The 18,960-nt window shown below is 40.3% G+C and overlaps 1 pseudogene; it reads left to right on the forward strand.

The window, feature by feature from the left end:
* The first annotated feature begins 16,707 nt into the window (after positions 1-16,707).
* On the forward strand, positions 16,708-16,910 carry LOC126765620 (small nucleolar RNA U3; annotated as a pseudogene).
* Positions 16,911-18,960: the final 2,050 nt, after the last annotated feature.

The following is an 18,960-nucleotide window of genomic DNA, read 5'->3' on the forward strand; positions in this document are numbered from 1 at the left end:
CGCACACTTCCCCCCCCCCACACACGATAACACAATAGTAATGTATACCACACCACCCCAACACAAATTAAAAATATGCCCGAAATTGCCCTTTTTTCGATAGAAAGAACGCAGTACAACGTTCTTTTTAAATGCGTCTTTCCAAATTAAAATATTGTTATTAGGTTTTGCGGCTTGTTGTGTGGTTTCGTTAACTCAAACGCCGCGTTTTTAAATTTCCGTTCACAATAAAATATAAATCTATGATGTCATGAAGTCATCACGTCAAATTACTATACTTCTTCTTCTTCTTAATTGGCGTAGACACCGCTTACGCGATTATAGCCGAGTTAACAACAGCGCGCCAGTCGTTTCTACGTGGCGCTACGTGGCGCCAATTGGATATTCCAAGTGAAGCCAGGTCCTTCTCCACTTGGTCCTTCCAACGGAGTGGAGGTCTTCCTCTTCCTCTGCTTCCCCCGGCGGGTACTGCGTCGAATACTTTCAGAGCTGGAGTGTTTTCGTCCATCCGGACAACATGACCTAGCCAGCGTAGCCGCTGTCTTTTAATTCGCTGAACTATGTCAATGTCGTCGTATATCTCGTACAGCTCATCGTTCCATCGAATGCGATATTCGCCGTAGCCAATGCGCAAAGGACCGTAAATCTTTCGCAGAACTTTTCTCTCGAAAATTCGTAACGTCGACAAATTACTATACTAATATTCTAAAAAATTTCCCAATCCGCTCCGTTCTATTACTTTAATTAATACCTAAACTACTGAAAAAATTCGACTTATTTCATTTAAATAACTTTACTAACAGACCAGATAAGATACCTTCATAATTCCTTAAAAATACATCTACCATACATACGTTTGACAACTTTATTTAATTTTCCCTTATGCAAGGTATACATATTCCTTCAATATGCAAAAAGTCTCTTTATATAAAAGTGGATTTAGATCATTCATTGAAACTACAACAATAGTGTAATTATAAGCTGCGTGCGCTGCCGTTGACTTTTATTCCTTGATATGCTTTGCATTTTTATACATATTTTATATTTTTGAGCAGCAGCTCAAAACAAAGAGCGCATTTACAGCTACACGCTTACCTAATATTCAATTCCTTTTTGTGCGAATAGTTTCTGCTGATGATAATGTTAGAAGAGAGAAGTCTGCAATGGGATAAGTATTTTGACATCATGTAAATTCTCCGCTTTTGTATGCAAAGTTAAAAGTGAGTGCAGTTTTCTGATTTGTTTTGAATTCTTTACTGAATTTACATTAAACAATTTTTAAATTACAGTTAAAAACTTTAAAAAAGCAGAACTATGAAACAAATTAAGAAAAGAAATAGTGAAACATTTTGATCTGAGTATTTCCGGTAAATTTCGCTAAAGAATATAATCACGCCAAAATCGTTATTATCAAATTTAAAGCTAAATTATAAAAAATACAGAAGACACCCATAATTTAGCAGGAACCGTAAGACAACAAAAAATTAAAATCGTTTGATTTTGCGAGAAGTGTTGCTCAATTACATTAGGCTCAAAGCCGAGGTAGTTGAGAAAACTTTATATGTATGTATAAAACAATAGGGGAAGCGGCTAAGTTTTGTATATTAATGCCCGGTTTCACAGTCCATACTTAAGTTGTGCCTAAATAAAATCTTAGCTAAGTATTGTTGCAAACTGAGTGGTCGTTTGCGTTTCACAGTCAATGCTCAATTTCTATAAAATTTTATTATGATATATGGCAACGTTATGGGCAACATATGTTTTACAAATGTCATTCATAAAAATATGTTTGAAATATTTAAATTATAACAGACAATACATAAATTTGCGAGGAAAATTATATCAAAAATTGATGAAAACAACAAAAGAACCCCAAATTTCATCACTAGCGAGTCGGAGCACCTATGGGAACTGAAGGAAAAGTATAAGCTGTTATTGAGTGCAAACGAACGGACACTTGCCCTACGCTACGAAAGATGTCGCTGAAAATTCAAAGCAAATTCAAAACAAAAATCAGCTGTTATTTAAGCACTGCTTAAGTCTCCCCTTTTCAGTACTTAAGCATTACATAAGTATGAACTGTAAAACAATATTTTCCTGTTTTATCTTAAGTACAACATAAGTATGGACTGTGAAACCGGGCCTAAGTTGATGTGGAAAACGTCAACCTCTCTGGTTGACGAATTCATTATACTCCCATAAGTAGTCTAGACCAAGCCATATACAAATTTCTTATATATTCAGCGCAAAACAACATAATTGTTAGGAAAATTTGTCAACTTAAGTTAATAAAAATATTACGAGTTTAGACTTCCGCATTATTCCCGTTTTGCTATATGGTGCGGAGGCATGGACAATGACATCATCTGATGAGTCGCCCTTAGTAGTGTTCGATAGAAGGGTTTACAGTCAATTGAACGATGTTACGCGGCGACCTTGACAGTGTTTGCCGAATCAAGAGACAGGGGAGCGAGGGCAGGATCATGTTGTCCGGATGGAAGAGAATACCCCGACTTTGAAGGTTTTCGCAGCCGGTGGAAGCAAAGGAAGAGGAAGACATCTTATCCGCTGGCGGGATCGGGTAGAGAAGGGCCTGGTTGCACTAGGTACCTCGAGTTGACGCCAAATAGCGAAGAGGCCTCCAAATTCCATTGACACCTTTTATAACACCTTTTACAACAGTATTAGGACTCGTATGAGTATCAGTTCACTTCACATATGTATTCTACTGTGGGCAAATATAGTACGTCTTTTTATACTCTCGCAACAATGTTGCTAAGGAGAGTATTATAGTTTTGTTCACATAACGGTTGTTTGTAAGTCCTAAAACTAAAAGAGTCAGATATAGGGTTATATATACCAAAGTGATCAGGGTGACGAGTAGAGTCGAAATCCGGATGTCTGTCTGTCCGTCCGTCCGTCTGTCCGTCCGTCTGTCCGTCCGTCCGTGCAAGCTGTAACTTGAGTAAAAATTGAGATATCATGATGAAACTTGGTACACGTATTCCTTGGCTCCATAAGAAGGTTGAGTTCGAAGATGGGCAAAATCGGCCAACTGCCACGCCCACAAAATGGCGGAAACCGAAAACTTATAAAGTGTCATAACTAAGCCATAAATAAAGATATTAAAGTGAAATTTGACACAAGGGATCGCATTAGGGAAGGGCATATTTGGAAGTAATTTTTTTGGAAAAGTGGGCGTGGCCCCGCCCCTTACTAAGTTTTTTGTACGTATCTCGGAAACTACCATAGTTATGTCAACCAAACTCTACAACGTCGTTTTTTTCAGGCATGTCCATATACAGTTCAAAAATGGAAGAAATCGGATAATAACCACGCCCACCTCCCATACAAAGGTTATGTTGAAAATCACTAAAAGTGCGTTAACGGACTAACAAAAAACGTCAGAAGCACTAAATTTTATGGAAGAAATGGTAGAATGAAGCAGCACCCAGGCTTTTTTTAAAAATTGAAAATGGGCGTGGCCTCGCCCACTTATGGACCAAAAACCATATCTCAGGAAGTACTCTACCGATTTCAATGAAATTCGGTATATAATATTTTCTTAACACCCTGATGATATGTACGAAATATAGGTGAAATCGGTTCACAACCACGCCTTCTTCCAATATAACGCTATTTTGAATTCCATCTGATGCCTTCTCTGTATAATATATGCATTAGGAACCAACGATGATAGCGGAATAAAACTTTACAAAAATACGGTATTTGAAAAATATGTAAATGACGTATAATGAAATCTCGATTATCACTTTATCATGCGAGAGTATAAAATGTTCGGTGACACCCGAACTTAGCCCTTCCTTACTTGTTTTAATTTAAATTTGGCGTGTAGACCTATTCATTGAAATTTTTTTTACAAGTTGTTATGGCTGCCAGTGACATCTGTTCCAAATATCAAATCAGAATAATCACAGTGTTTAGTAAAAGTGATTTTTACGATGAACGAAATTATTCAACAAAAAAGTTCCATTAAGGGGGTATTCTGGTCTAGACGCATTAATTTTAAGCATTTTTTAAACTAAGATAAAAAAATGAAAACCGTTTTAACTATCCATTTTTTTATGTGTTTTTTATTGACATTTTAATAATATAATATAAAAAAAAAATTGCAAGAAAAAAACCAAAATTCGTCGAGATAATTTCTGTGGAGCAGGGGCTTCAAAAAAAACGGTGCGTCCTGGTTGACGTGATTTCAACTCTTTTAGGGATCTAAAACGCAAAAACCAAGAAGATTCTTCATTAGTAAGGATGCCGTTACCGTGTTGACCATTTTCACAAAAAAAAAAAATTACAAAATGGCGTCGACTTGAAAAAACAATTTTTTTGACCCGGTTTTTTCGACTTTTCTAAAATTACTTCAAATCAAAATTTTTGGAAATCCAAGGCAGACAAGATAGAGCATTGTCTAAAGAAGATATAAATTTCAAAGGAATTTGAGATATCATGTCAACCACCTCAAAAAAAGAGGTGGTTTAAATTTTAGCAAACAATTCTAGTGAACACGGACGCCACGTCACCAAATCGGCTGTGGCTTCGAAAATAAGTCGAGTTTTGGAAAATCCTTCTAAGGTCATATTTTTGAAAGTCTAAACTTTCAAAATATGCAAACAAAAAATTCGATTTTTTTAAATCTTAGATCCTATTTGAGTTATACGTAAAAAGAGACCAGAATTATTTCGATGCAGTTCTTATCTTCTCAATCGTTGCAGAGCCTCGTTCTTTCATGGACCTCTTCTGTTTTGGGAACAAACAAAGCGGCACCATTAATGTGTTATTTTTAGTCAAATATTCGCGTACAAGCACGATGCGTGAGAAGGACCGTTACAATGGTCCATAATTTTTGTTCCTCCACATTGAGCATAATTTGCAGCTAATATATTTTACTGACCGTACAAACAAAACGAAACTTTTGTGCACAAACCTCGTAAAATTGATATTCGGATGTTATATGCTTTTTTTCAGCATTATATTGAAGAAGTTGCACGATAGGGAGCCACCTTGTCTGAAATCTTGTTTGATATCGAACATTTTGGAAGGCTTCTTTCCGATTCTGACGGAGCTTTTGGTACTGCTCAACGTCAGTTCACACACCCGTATTAGTTTTGCGGGGATAAATAATTCAGGCATCGCGGCCTAAGGCAACTCCTTTTCGTGCTGCCAAAAGCAGCTTTAACAACGTCGAAGAGGTTATGTTAGGTTAGATGGCTGATCAAAGATCACACCTAGACTAATAATGTAGTCCTTTGTGATGCCATTGAAGAAGAATTCCCGTGTTCGGACTTACAGATTGGCGAAGCGCTTTGTAGCCAATAGTAGTTACACAGACGCTTAACTTCAACACCCGCCAGTTCGGTGGGATGTCCAAAGGTGTGCGTCCCCAAGTGTTAAGTCTTGACCTCCCAAACGCGGGACAGTCAAGCAGGAAGTACTGGCTTGTTTCTACCGCATCCTCTTCCAAACAGCTTCTACAGTCAGCATTCGGTAAGATACCCATTCTTTCCGCATGTCAGCCAATAGGACATTGGCCTGTTAAGAGTCCCACTAATAATGAGAGGTTAGCCTTACTGAGGGCTAAGAGATCATTAGATCTTCTGCGATCTATCCTGGGCCAGAAGGCTTTTGCAACCGCACACGAACCAATGCTGGCCCAGTGTTGGATTAGCATCCGCGTGGCCCAGCTATCTAGTAGTAGAACACAAGAAGATAGAGGAGCACCGATCCGCTCCCATTTTACCAATAATGATTCTAGGGTGCCTTTCCTTGCTAACTCATCAGCTTTGCAATTACCTGCAATTTTGCTGTGGTCCGGCACTCATACCAGTCTAATAATAAAAATTCCAGCTGCTAGAGATAGCGACGTTAGACATTCTTCGACCATCCCTGAACGCACTGTGAATCAGTTCAAGGCTAGTATTGCCGCTCTACTGTCTGAGTGAATGGTCTCTCTCTGAAAGTGGATGCACTGCGTTGCAGCAAATCTGCTGCTACCTTGATGGCTGCGACCTCAGCCTGGAATAAACTACAGTAGTCGGGAAGTCTGAAACATGAGTTGATAGAGAGTTCCCAACAGTACACCCCTCCACCAACCTTTCCCCCAAGCTTTGACCCATCCGTGAAGAAGCTTGTTACCCCTCTCCTCCAACGGCTTCTTCCCACCCATACCTCCCTCGTCGGTGTATGGGCAGAGAAGGAGCCGCCAGAGTTCGGTATGGCGACTCCATAACCCAGATGATCCGGTTTGCAGTCAAAGTTTGTGAGGATATCCGAAGGGGGGGGAAACCGAATATGCTCGCGGCAAGGCATACCTGCCGTAAGAGGCGACTAAAAGCCACATGCACTGTGTATGACATTTATCTGGTCTTGTCTCGAATGTCAGCATGGTCATTAGTCAGAAAAGTGCTATAAAATTAGCTCGAAATGTTATTATATTCTTCAAATGGGTTTGCAATTAGATAACAAATTTCAAGCGACAACAAAAATCATACAGTCGGGTTCTTAGGAATTCCTTGGAATTCTTGGGGGCTCGACTGGCAGTAGCTTAAGCGCAAGCTTGGGCTACAGGTCACACCAAAGACTGAAACATGGTACCACGGGGAGCAGCCGCCCCTGAAGTTCACTTCAGTCTGCTCATTGGGTTTTGGCCCTTTGCGGAGATTCGTGGTGGCTGTGGTTTAAACCTAAATGCAGGAAGGACATTAGTCCAATGTGGAGTCGCACTGCGGCCGGGTGCCGGACCCAGAGTACGGCAGAGGTTTTAGATGCGCCTCGCACCCGACCAAGGTGGAAAGAGAGTCCCACCCTTTCAATTTGGAACCAAAGTGTATGTGTGTGTGGCGACACTCATGCCTTGGTTCTTCCAGAGTGTAGTGTGGGTGCACACACTTACGCTTTGGGGCGCTGATCAACGCATTGTTTTGATCTGTGTGTTTCTAGTAATAGAAAACACCGTGGATTTGAGCCTCCTTAGGCAGATACCCACGTTAAACCACATTGGATTCTGTCCAGATACACGTTCCTTTAAAAATCCAGATTCTCTGAGCCTAATAGCCACCTTCGCGGCTATGCACCTACCGGCAATGTCCACCGGCGTTATGTTCAAAATTGCATTAAGTGCCATGGTTGGGGTGGATCTTAATGCACCACATATGCTAATTAGCGCAGCCCGTTAGACGATTTCGACTTTCTTGGCCAGTGTGGTCTTCCCTAAAGCCCTCCACCACATGAAGACACCATAGAACAAGATGGGCTTGACTATGGTGTTATAGAGCTAGAGGACCACTTTCGGTGAGAGGCCCCATCTTTGCCAATAGCTCCTGTACAGCAGTATAAGGCAATATATGCCTTTTTTGTAGTGTTGGGAACTATCGAGTGATTTCAACTATCGATTGTTAATGACTGAATGATTTTGACTATCGAATGAATTTTTTCGTTAATTAATTCATTTATTTAATCAAATTCAATAACTAAGCAAAGGCGTGCTCTTCAAACAACAAAAAAGTACTGGAATTTTATTCATTTTTAATTAAACCAATACAAAAGTTTAATTTAATTCAATATTTTAATAAAACATAAAAATAGTAAAGCACAGAAAAGATATTCAATATCATATAAAATAAATATAAATATAAATATCAGAAGAACGCAAAAAAAATTAATTGTATATTAAAATTGCTATTTAAAAATATTATTTGATCTAGCTTTTCACTTTTAAGTCTATTTCTTCTGTCATTTATTATTTGCCCAGCTTTAGAAAAAACCCTTTCGGAAGGAACTGAAGTAACAGGTATACATAAATATTTTTTGGAAAGCTCGTAGAGTTCTGGAAAAGTTGCCTTTTTGCTGTCCCAATAGTTTAAAGGGTTTTGATGTCTCTCAACGAAATCTTGTCTAAGATATTGTTCCAAAGAAATATGTGCATTAACACTAGGGGCGTTGTGACAAATAGTTTTTGCTTCCGCTACTTTTTGGTCAAGTAGAGTCCAAAGAGATAATTTTTTTTTATCCGCGGGTAATTCTATTACTGGGGCTGTAGCAGTCCTTTGGTTCCGCTGTATGAATGCTGATACCTCTTCTCCCAACCATTTTTGAGCATTACTAGAGTTACTTTCATTTCCATTCTTTTTAAACCGTGGGTCTAAGAAGGTCGATTTGGCACACATCTTGTCAGACTCTAGTTGGCCAAGTCGTCTCGAAATTACTTCCAACAAACTACTTTTCAAGCATTCTCCCTCCGTAGTTTTCATTTGCTGGAATCTTATTGCATATTGCAGTCCTCTGACTATAGACACCACTAGTGACATCGTTGGGTAGTTTTCTGCTGAAAGTTCTGTTGTCATATGCTCTATCGGCTTCAATACAGTGATGAAATCACGTAACCTTTGCCATTCTGATGCATTCAGAAAGTTCGGTGCACTTGGTAAGGAAGTTAGTACAGCAGAGAGCGGTTCTTTTATCAAGCATATACGTTCCATCATTATAAGGCCAGAGTTCCATCTAGTAGCAACGTCTTGCTTCATCTTAAGTTCAGCTACTCCCATTTGCTTTTGCATATTTTTAAGTTTTTCTGCTGCTTGAGAGCTATGATGGAAATATGTTACTATAGCTCTGCATTTCGTTATGAGCTATAATCTGTGAGGAGCAGTCTTTATAGCATCCACAACGCATAAATTTAGGGTGTGAGCGACACATGGGTGGTGGTGTTTTTGCAGCATATCGCTTTTTTCATATTTGCACCGTTATCACTCTCTATCGTCACTATTTTGTTAAAAATTGACCACTCGTCAAAAATGCTTTTTAATTCTGTGGCTATATTTTGAGCAGTATGTGAGCCGAACACTTCTTTAGTTGCCAGGACTGCTGAGTTCATTTTGCTTTCCCAAATGAAATGACTAGTTACAGACAAAAAAGACTTCTTGCTGTCAGTAGTCCACATATCTGTTGTTATAGAAAGGTGTGAAATATTTTGCAAAATGGCATGAAGCTTTTTCCGTGTCTCGTTATATTTTGAAGGCAACATTGTGTTGAAAAGAAGTTTTCTGTTTGGGATTGAATACAAAGGCTGAAGCTTTTTTGTATATTCTCGAAATCCTTCATTTTCAACAATAGAGAGTGGTTGCATATCTCTTGTAACCATTTTAATAAGAGACTCATCTATACTTCTCTTTTCAGTTTCCGAAAGCTCAGATCGCGTGCTTGTAACAAATAATTTTGTTTGCATTGCCCTTTTTTTTAATGGTCCACCACCTGAAACATTTCTACTGGGTATTGTTGAAGAACTTGTAGTTTCTACGTTCACAGGAGGTACCAAAGAAGCACTACTTATATCACTTTCAATAGTTTCCACTGTTAAGTTCACATCTCTTTGCGTTGAAGAACAGCTTGGCATATCTAAGTCACTTACAGCAGGAGCTCGTTCGACTATCGCCGAAGAAGTCTCCTCCACACTATGTGATGTTGGATACCTTCGTCGTAGGTGATCGTTCATATTTGATATGTTACCAGGAAACTTTAAATTTTTTTTACAAATATTGCAGTTGACGTTATTACCATTATTAGTAAAAAACTCCCACACGGCTGATCTCTTTAATCCAGGGCGCATTTTTGTATTATCTAATTATAAAAAACATTTCAGCATTTTCTTTACAAAATACATAAATACATTTTATATTACCACAGAAAACACTACAATTAAAAATCTAATACCAATATTTATATAAGTTGCGACCCAATTCAAATGTTTTACTATTGATGCTGCAAATAATACCAACAGTTAAAACGGTTAAGTGAATGTACATATACATAGCAACAATTTCGAATCGCAATACATAACCAAGTTGCCAACCTGCTTACTTCAAAGCAATTGGATTTTATCAAACCGACTAGAAACTGTCATTTAATCTTGCCAAATACCGATGACCATATGAATATACTTTAGTCTTCTTATTAATTTGGCGATGCCTCCTACATTATTATTAATACTTTTCACTTAAATCTATTTTAAGCATCTATTAACTTCTACCACTCATACATGCATTCAATTTAATTACCATTATCACACATAATTCAATATAAATCATTCAACATAATTTTGAAATATACACAATTTAAGAATTATTCGTACATTTGCTGAATATAATACCATTTACTTGAAATGGAATACATGAATTCGTACAAAAAATCTTTGCTAGATATCTACTTGCATGAAAACATTGATTCGAAAAATCATTCAATAGCGAAAAAATACTAATGAATGAAAAAATAGTAATAAATGAAAAATTAGTATCGAACAAAATATTCGTTTTGAACGAAAAATTGGTATGAACGAAAAAATTCGAATGAACGAAAAAAATAGTAATGAGTGATTTCTTGAAAACTATCGAATGAATGAAAATTGCTGAACTATCGAATAACTTGATTGTTTTTATTCGATAGTCCCCAACTCTACTTTTCTGCTCTCTCCTCGATATTCGGCTTCCATGAAAGCTTCTTATCCAGGATGAGCCCTAAATATTTCACTGCATCCGCCGGGTGCAGGCGAATACCTCTTATCTGCGGCAACGGTGCCACCGCCTAGGATCCATAGAACAAGAGAGAGAACCCCACCTTGTGGTGTTCCCCTACTCCCACTTCGCCTCACATGCGCGCTGCTCCATTCTGTTTCGAAGACTCTGTCGCACAGAAGACTGAGAATGAGGTGCTTGAGCTTCGATTCAACCCCAAGACCGTCAAGAGCAGTTACATTGTTGAAAACTCCCTCGATATCAAGGAAGGTCCCAACAGCGAAGTCCTTGGCTTCAATGGCTTTCTCGAGCCATAACACCATAGTATGCAGGGCAGTAGTCTCTCGGAATACGCCTCCTTATATACCGGTCCATCAGTCTCTCCAGAGTCTTTAGCAGGAAGGAGGAGAGGCTGTTTGGCCTGAAATCCTTGGCCGTGACATGGGAGCCCCTGCCAGCTTTCGGGATAAACGGAACTTTGACTCGCCTCCAGGCTCCCGGGATGTAACCTAATCTGACGCAGTTCTCATAGATAGGTGTCAACCAGCTGCGTGACACCTTAACAGCCTGTTGCAGTTGCGCAGGTATGATGCCGGCTGGTCCCGGGGATTTGAGTGGTTTGAACAAGTTAATCGCCACGTCAAATGTCGCTCATCCAGAATGCCGACAAAGGCCGCACAATCGTCATGCGGCACCCCGAGAGATCGCCTCACTGAGGACATGTTGCTCGGGAAGTGAGCGTCGAGAAGCATCTGAAGTGTTTTTTCACTGCTGAGGGCCCACTTCCCATTTGCGTCCTTAAGATACCCTAGGGACACTGGGGTTTTTGCGAGAATACTCCCGAATCTAGAGGACTCGTGACAGCCTTCCACTTTTCCACAGGAGCTCTTCCACGAGGTCTTCTTAGCCTTTCTTAACTCGGACTTGTATATTGAAAGTCCTGCTTTATACAAAGCCCAGTCACCAGATAACCCACTTTTGCGGGCCCTGTTGAATAAACGTCTACATGATGCCCTGATATCTGAGAGCTCCGTACCATAGAGGTTTCCCTTTGACTTTCGGTGATTTCAGTGGACAGAATCTCTCCAGCGCAGCATTGCACGCCAAGCTGGAGACTTTAACCCACTCTTTCACCGCAGCGGTAGTGGCCAACGAGTCCATCCCCGGTGCGCGTGGGAGAGTTTGCCGAAGCCTCTTGCGGTAACCTTCCCATTCCGTGTTCCTAGGGTTTCTGAAAGATTTCCTAGGCGGACCTTCTCCGACTAAACTAAACTCGATGTACCTATGATCTGAAAAGGAGTGATCGTCGAGGACCCTCCAGTTCAAGATCAGCGGGGCAATTCCTTATGAGGTTAGGGTGAGGTCGAGAACCTTCTCCCTACCTGCGGTCACGAAGGTAGGAGAGTTTCATCTGTTGCAAATGCGAAGATTTTCGCTAATAATGAAATCTATTATTAGTATCCGAGCTACCCCAGATTTGGTGTCGCGAGTTAGAGTCAGACCTCCTCAAACAGTTGTTCGAGGCTAAAGGCGGAGTCGCCGATCGAGGAACGGCCCCCAGTACTCGCCACATCCGAGAGATTTGGGTCGATTTCCACGGTCGTTTGACCGTCAGCACCCTTTGTCATATCCACCGCCGCCGCAGCATCGGTGCCATCAGTTCTGGCATCTGATGGGAGTACTTTCAGCACTACCATTTCGAAACCATAGCTAATGGCTATAGCATAGCATAGCTTTGTTTTACGGAGAGGACCGATGGATTCCGTGTTTAGCATTATCAGCGCTTGCCGATACGGTTCATCGGTTTTCTCTAGCCTTAACACTTTCCAGTCCTGCGTTGGAAGTGAGGGATTGCAATATTTAAGGATTTCCTCAATTTCACTCGCAGAGGAATGTTCGGCCGGCAGCCACACGCGAGCCCTAGGACGAAGAGGAAGATCCCCTTAGGCCACGGCCTCCAGTCTGGCTCCCTTCCAAACTTCTCCCACCTGAGAGACTGCCTTCTTATAAAAGATGGCCGATCTCTCGTCAGCACAGCTTGTGAGCTTGTGCAGCCCTTGGTGCCAACCGGCATTCACACATTTTGGGGGTGGCTTAGGGCTTTCCTTGACCACCCTCAGGAAGACCGACAAGATAGCCGCCGCTACTCTCATCCATTCATCATGGAATATGGCACCGTCCACCCTACTGCGTTCGAGCACCCCAAGTACTGTAGCATCAGGGCCTTTAGCGATTTCGCTAAAGGTTGGCGCCTTTCCCGTTCGCTGTTTCTTACAAAGGAAGGTTTCTCCCTCGTGCGACCTCTGCCGCTTGACCGCCGGTTCTCTCCTCTTAGCTTTCGGTCCTACCCTATCGTCCTCGCTCAGCACTTTCTTGGCCCACTCGAGTGTACTAGCATGTTGCTCAAAAACCTGACCAACATGCTTGTCACCGTAGCGTTCCACGATCTTGGCCGCCAATCGGCGGTCTGACTTTAGCTTTCTCGCTAAAGCTGCCTTGCTTCTGCGGTTGAACGTACTCTGAGGCCTGCCAGGGTTTTAACGGGTTGGGGGCGGTTGCGACATTAGCCCGTCAGCCATTTCTGATGAGTGTCACCTTATCGTACTCAGGTGTCAGAATGCCGCCACCACAAGCCCAGTGTTATACCAAATCCAATACAAAAGTTTCTCAAAAACCAGTCCAAAGCCACAGTAGTCCAGGGAGTTGAAAGGCCGTGAAGGCCGCAGGTCATTTAGCGTTACCCAGGATGTACCAGCTTGGAGGCGACCTGCCCTACATCCCCAAGGTCCAACCAGTTCGTTGATGGTGGGCTTAAATTTTTCACACAATACGCTCAATAGAACCTTATATGCGATATGTTTAGAAGACTTGTTTCACTGTAGTTTGCGCAGATTGTGGGTTCTGCCTTTTTGTGGATTGGGCAATGGCTAAATGAGATAAGCCTCGCCCTATAGCCATTATCTCAACACAACCGAACACGAAGGCTCATCACTGCCAACGGTCCAATACACCTCACATGGGTTCTGTATGTCTGGTGTATTGGACATGCCAACAGGACCCACATATTAACAACACCCACTGGGTACCACTCAACAAAACAGGTCGTCATCTTTTTTTCGGCCAGCACTCGAAGTCTGCACGTCGCCTTTTCGATCTCGTCTATTCTGTTTTGTTATTTTTAATCGTTATATACATATATCAAAATATATGAATATAAACCAATAATCTAAAATTGTGTAGGACGGGCGTTTTTACTTCAAAAAAGGGTGAGTGAAAGTAAGTGGTAAGTGTCATAAGCGTAAAGTGAATTGATCAAACAAGTTTATGGCGATGATTGCCTATCCCGTAGCAGAGTGCAAGAGTGGATTCAACAAAGCGGTCGTGAGAACATAAATGACGATCAACATGTGGGCCAATCAAAATCCGTGATCACCGGAAATTCCTTCGAAACTGTGCATGAATTCATCAAAAATCCGCCGAAATCATCATTGAAATTCGTGGAAATGGAATCTCAAAAATATCCATATGTCGCATTTTGATCAAATATTTGGGCTTACGAAAGGTGTATGCACGGCTTGTTCCGCTCAAATTGACTGTCGACTAAAAATTGCTCAGATTCCAACATTCGAAGGACATAATTAAAGATGTCAAAACGGACAAAACCTTCCTTTACAATATTGTGACTGGTGACGAAACGTGGTGTTTCCAATATGATCTGGAAATGAAACGCCAGAGTGCTGAATGGAATCGCGCATGGAGAAGTCAAAAGTGAAGACAATGCGGTATTCTACCTTGGAGTTTTGAAGCATTTGGTGCCCCGTATTCGACGTGTTCTGCCCGAATATCGCGAAGATGAAAGTTGGCGTTTTTTGCACGATAATCTCATCGATCTACGCTTGTGACCGATTATTTAACAAAAATCATATTTTAACCGTTAACCACTCCCCGTATTCACCTGATATGTCAGCGAGCGACTTCTTCTTTTTCGGAAAAATGGATTTGCCCATGAAAGGGAAGTATTATGCAGACGTAGGGGCCATTCAAAAAGGCTTGCACCAGCATACTGGCGGCCATAACGACCAACGACCTAAAACACTGGTTCAACATGCTTTTCTTCTTTACTGGCGTAGACACCGCTTACGCGATTATAGCCGAGTTAACAACAGCGCGCCAGTCGTTTCTTCTTTTCGCCACGTGACGCTAATTGGATATTCCAAGCGTAGCCAGGTCCTTCTCCACCTGGTCCTTCCAACGGAGTGGAGGTCTTGCTCTTCCTCTGTTTCCCCCGGCGGGTACTGCGTCGAATACTTTCAGAGCTGGAGTATTTTCGTCCATTCGGACAACATGCCCTAGGCAGCGTAGCCGCTGTCTTTTAATTCGCTGAACTATGTCAATGTAGTTGTATATCTCATACAGCTCATCGTTCCATCGAATGCGATATTCGCCGTGGCTAACGCGCAAAGGACCATAAATCTTTCGCAGAACTTTTCTCTCGAAAACTCTCAACTTCGACTCATCAGTTGTTGTCATCGTCCAGGCCTCTGCACCATATAGCAGGACGGGAATTATGAGTGACTTATAGAGTTCGGTTTTTGTTCGTCGAGAGAGGACTTTGCTTCTCAATTGCATTCTAAGTCCGGAGTAGCACCTGTTGGCAAGAGTTATTCTGCGTAGGATTTCCAGGCTGACTTTGTTGGTGGTGTTTACGCTGGTTCCAAGATAGACGAAATTATCTACGACTTCAAAGTTATGACTGTTAACAATGACGTGAGATCAAGTCGGGAGTGCGACGACTGTTTGTTTGATGACAGGAGACCCATCTGCTTTGTTTCCTTGTCCAGTCTAGAGAAAGCAGAACTAACGGCGCGGGTGTTGAGTCCGATGATATCAATATCATCGGCATACGCCAGCAGCTGTACACTCTTATAAAATATTGTACCTGTTCGATTAAGTTCTGCAGCTCGAATTATTTTCTCCAGCAACAGGTTGAAGAAGGCGCACGATAGGGAGTCGCCATGTTTGACACCTCGTTTGGAATCGAACGGCTCGGAGAGGTCCTTCCCCATCCTGACGGAGCTTTTCATGATGCTCAACGTCAGTTTACACATCCGTCCTCGACATGCTTTTGGACTGTGGAAAAAGCTTTAATAAAGCAGAAGAAGACTATTCTGAATAGAATAAATTGGTTTTGCCGAAAAAACCGTTTGTTCTGTTGTTTTTGTAAGTCCTGTTTACTTTGAAAAGCGCCTTGTATATTCAAAGGCCAAATCGGCACATTTTCAGCAATACCCCTTGTTAATGTTAACATACAAGCAAGCAGCATTGCTAACAAAACATTTTAAGCATATTACGTATGCACATAAACACGCACAGACAACATTTTTCTTTTCTCTCATTATCGCTCATATACACAAGTATATCCTAACGAGTACGAAACAATAAATAAAATATAAAGAAAACAAGAACAAACTAATAGCACAACCAAATAAGAAACGGGAATAAGGAAAACGAGACACGCGTTTGTTATTTGATATATTGGGTATAGAACAAAAGTACAAACTTTTTATCTCAAAGATTTCACACGAATTTTTTGTTATCAGAAGTACACTGAGAGAATTTTTGGAGTTATAATTCTTATACGAGTTCGGAAAAGGTTGCGATAGATTCAGGTTGCGCAACCTTGCTCAATATGAATCTGCGCAACCTTGTCTGCGAAGATGTTCGAGCAGCAAGCGAAGCGGTGACAATCGGCGATCGTTTGTTCGTTTCTTTCGGCACAGCTCGGCTTTTCTACCAACAACACAATGTTGCCATGCTTATGCTGTTGTTGTTTTTATAGAACAATGTTTTAATTTTTGGTTGGTAACATATTCAATTAAAAATAAATTCTGTTGGGATTCGTCCCTACGTGCTCGTCGTAACTTTTCAAGGGCTTACCATCAACACCACCATTGACACTTGTATTGCGTTGTCCTAATTATGGTTTGGTTATGCATGAAAGAAATATACAATGGATCGCCGATTGTTACCTCTTTCCTTGCTGCTGCTGCGCATGCATGTTTGTATGCTTGTGCATTATTGAAGTTATGCTTCTTTTTCTTTCGTTTGTCTTTCATTTCTGCGAATTCTCAATTATTTTACCTATATTTTGGTTGAAATACTCTGCGCTGGCCGTTGAAAAATTAAGGCTTAACTTTACGGGATCATTTCTGTAGTTAGTCTTCATTTAAATTTTTTGGAAATCGACCCGCGATGACGAGGTATATCGTTTTATCTGACAGCGTGAGGTTTATGAACTTCATTTCTAATATTGTGTTGTGGCATATTAGAAATGATGTTTCTTCGAAAATCGCTCGCTTACAACGGATAAAAAGACTTCTGAGTGGTGATTTTAATGAATAAATTCCAAGGTTTTACGCAAAAATAATGCGGTCAATAAGTACAGTACGCTTTCGTCTCTCTTTTTTTTTGTTGCGAATTCTTTGAATTTCGGAACGCGCACATGCGTATACATACATTCATAAGAGCATGTGCAGATACACAAGATAGGATAGAAAGATGTATGCCTTTTAACATCGTATACTATACTAATAAATATTTTTCGAACTAATAGAAATTAAATTTATCACAGTATATGTATATCAGGTATATTGCTGTGATAAATTTTATTTCTATTAGTAAGAAAAATATTTATTAGTATAGTATTACGATGTTAAAATGCAAAAATTAAAGACTAAGTCCGTCGAGATTCGAACCTGCGTTCACATTGTGACTTTTTATGTGCTTACCACAAACACTACTATTGACACTTTCGTGGCGTTGTCTTAAGTATGGTTTGGTTATGCATGTAAAAAATATACGATGGTTCAAATAATTTTGTTTAAGTATAGAAATTTGCTTTTGTAGAACATTTGCTTTCGCTGCATACAGACAAATGTGCAAACGACATAATATATGTATGACTTATTTAAATTTTATTGAAAAACTGCGAAGAAAAATAAAAAGAAAATTCATTTTACTTTGGCCCAGTTTTGTGCGCAATATAAATGCAACGCCAATATTGAATACAAGAAATTGTCTAAACACCATGATATAAGATATACAAATTATAATATGACAACCCAATTCGAAGAGTACAAAAGGGAGATGGTTACGCTGCATATTCCCTTCCGCAACGAAGAGACAGAACTACTTTCCGAGTCAAAATTCCTTCATTTGGACGTTGCTTTATAAAATGTGCATAATGAACTTAAATGTTCTAGTTTTCTTTCATACAAAATATGTATTTCTGAATATCACTAAGAAGTATAACTTCTTCCGCGCGTAGAGTCTCCACGCACCTTTTTTTCTCATATTTTTAATTTTCTCATATTTATTATCTCCATGAACGGAGATTCTAAGGAATCTAAATCGATACAAGTTTATAAATGAAAGTGACAGTCTAATACGATACCGCACTCGATTTTCATCTTCAATGATTCAAGACAATTCTGAATCGGTATTAGAAATAAAAAAAAAAGAAAATCCAGGGAATTTCTGTACACGTCTCCAAGCTGCCTATGACGCAATTATAGAATCAGACGAATCAGATTTACCTGAAAATTTTAAATCCTCAGCATACGCCAAATGAAAACTGCTTAATCAGTATGAAGAGACGAAAGCTATGATATCCTATCAATTGAAATTAATTAAAGTAATTGCACCTATTCCACAACCGAGAGAAGAGCTGCCACAATTTCAAAGTGTGTATGTGTAATGGAGGGCACAAGCTGAAATCTTGACAGAAATTTAAAAAACAAAATATAATCGGGATTGCAAGGTCAAATCCCGATTTACAAAATTCCGAAATTGCCAAGAAGCACCATGCTTCTCAAAGGCATTAAAAACTCAGACGCTACACAGCGAAAACTAAAGCAGTGTATTATTACCCACAGTAGTGGTCTCCATCGAGGGTCCAATGAGGAGAACTGTTTAAACATTGGATCTTAATAGACCAAGGATCTCAACGATCAGTTATAGCGTCTAGGGCACAAATAGGCTACAACTGCCAACAAAACTAGCCAATTTTGAAATTACGGGAATATGCGGACGAGTAGTACAAAACTCAAATAAAATCTGCAACATTGCCCTCATTTCCCCCTAAGCGAATAAGCGCATTCAAACAGAAGCTATTGTTTTATCGCAACTAACAAATATGCTTCCTAGCTATCATATAAATAACATGCATTGGCAAAAGGTTTCACACCTTAAGTTAGCAGACCCCAACTGCAACACTCCCGCACAAATACTTCTTCTATTAGGCAGCGATCTCATACCACAAATCATATTCGAAGATGTTGAGAAAATTACAAAAACACTTCTAGCGCAAAATACCATTTTCGGATGGGTCCTAAGTGGACTAGTTGCGGAACCAGGCGCAACAATGACAACTCAAGTT

This window comes from Bactrocera neohumeralis, unplaced genomic scaffold (assembly GCF_024586455.1).
Source record: "Bactrocera neohumeralis isolate Rockhampton unplaced genomic scaffold, APGP_CSIRO_Bneo_wtdbg2-racon-allhic-juicebox.fasta_v2 cluster10, whole genome shotgun sequence".
NCBI classification, from domain to species: Eukaryota; Metazoa; Arthropoda; class Insecta; order Diptera; family Tephritidae; genus Bactrocera; species Bactrocera neohumeralis.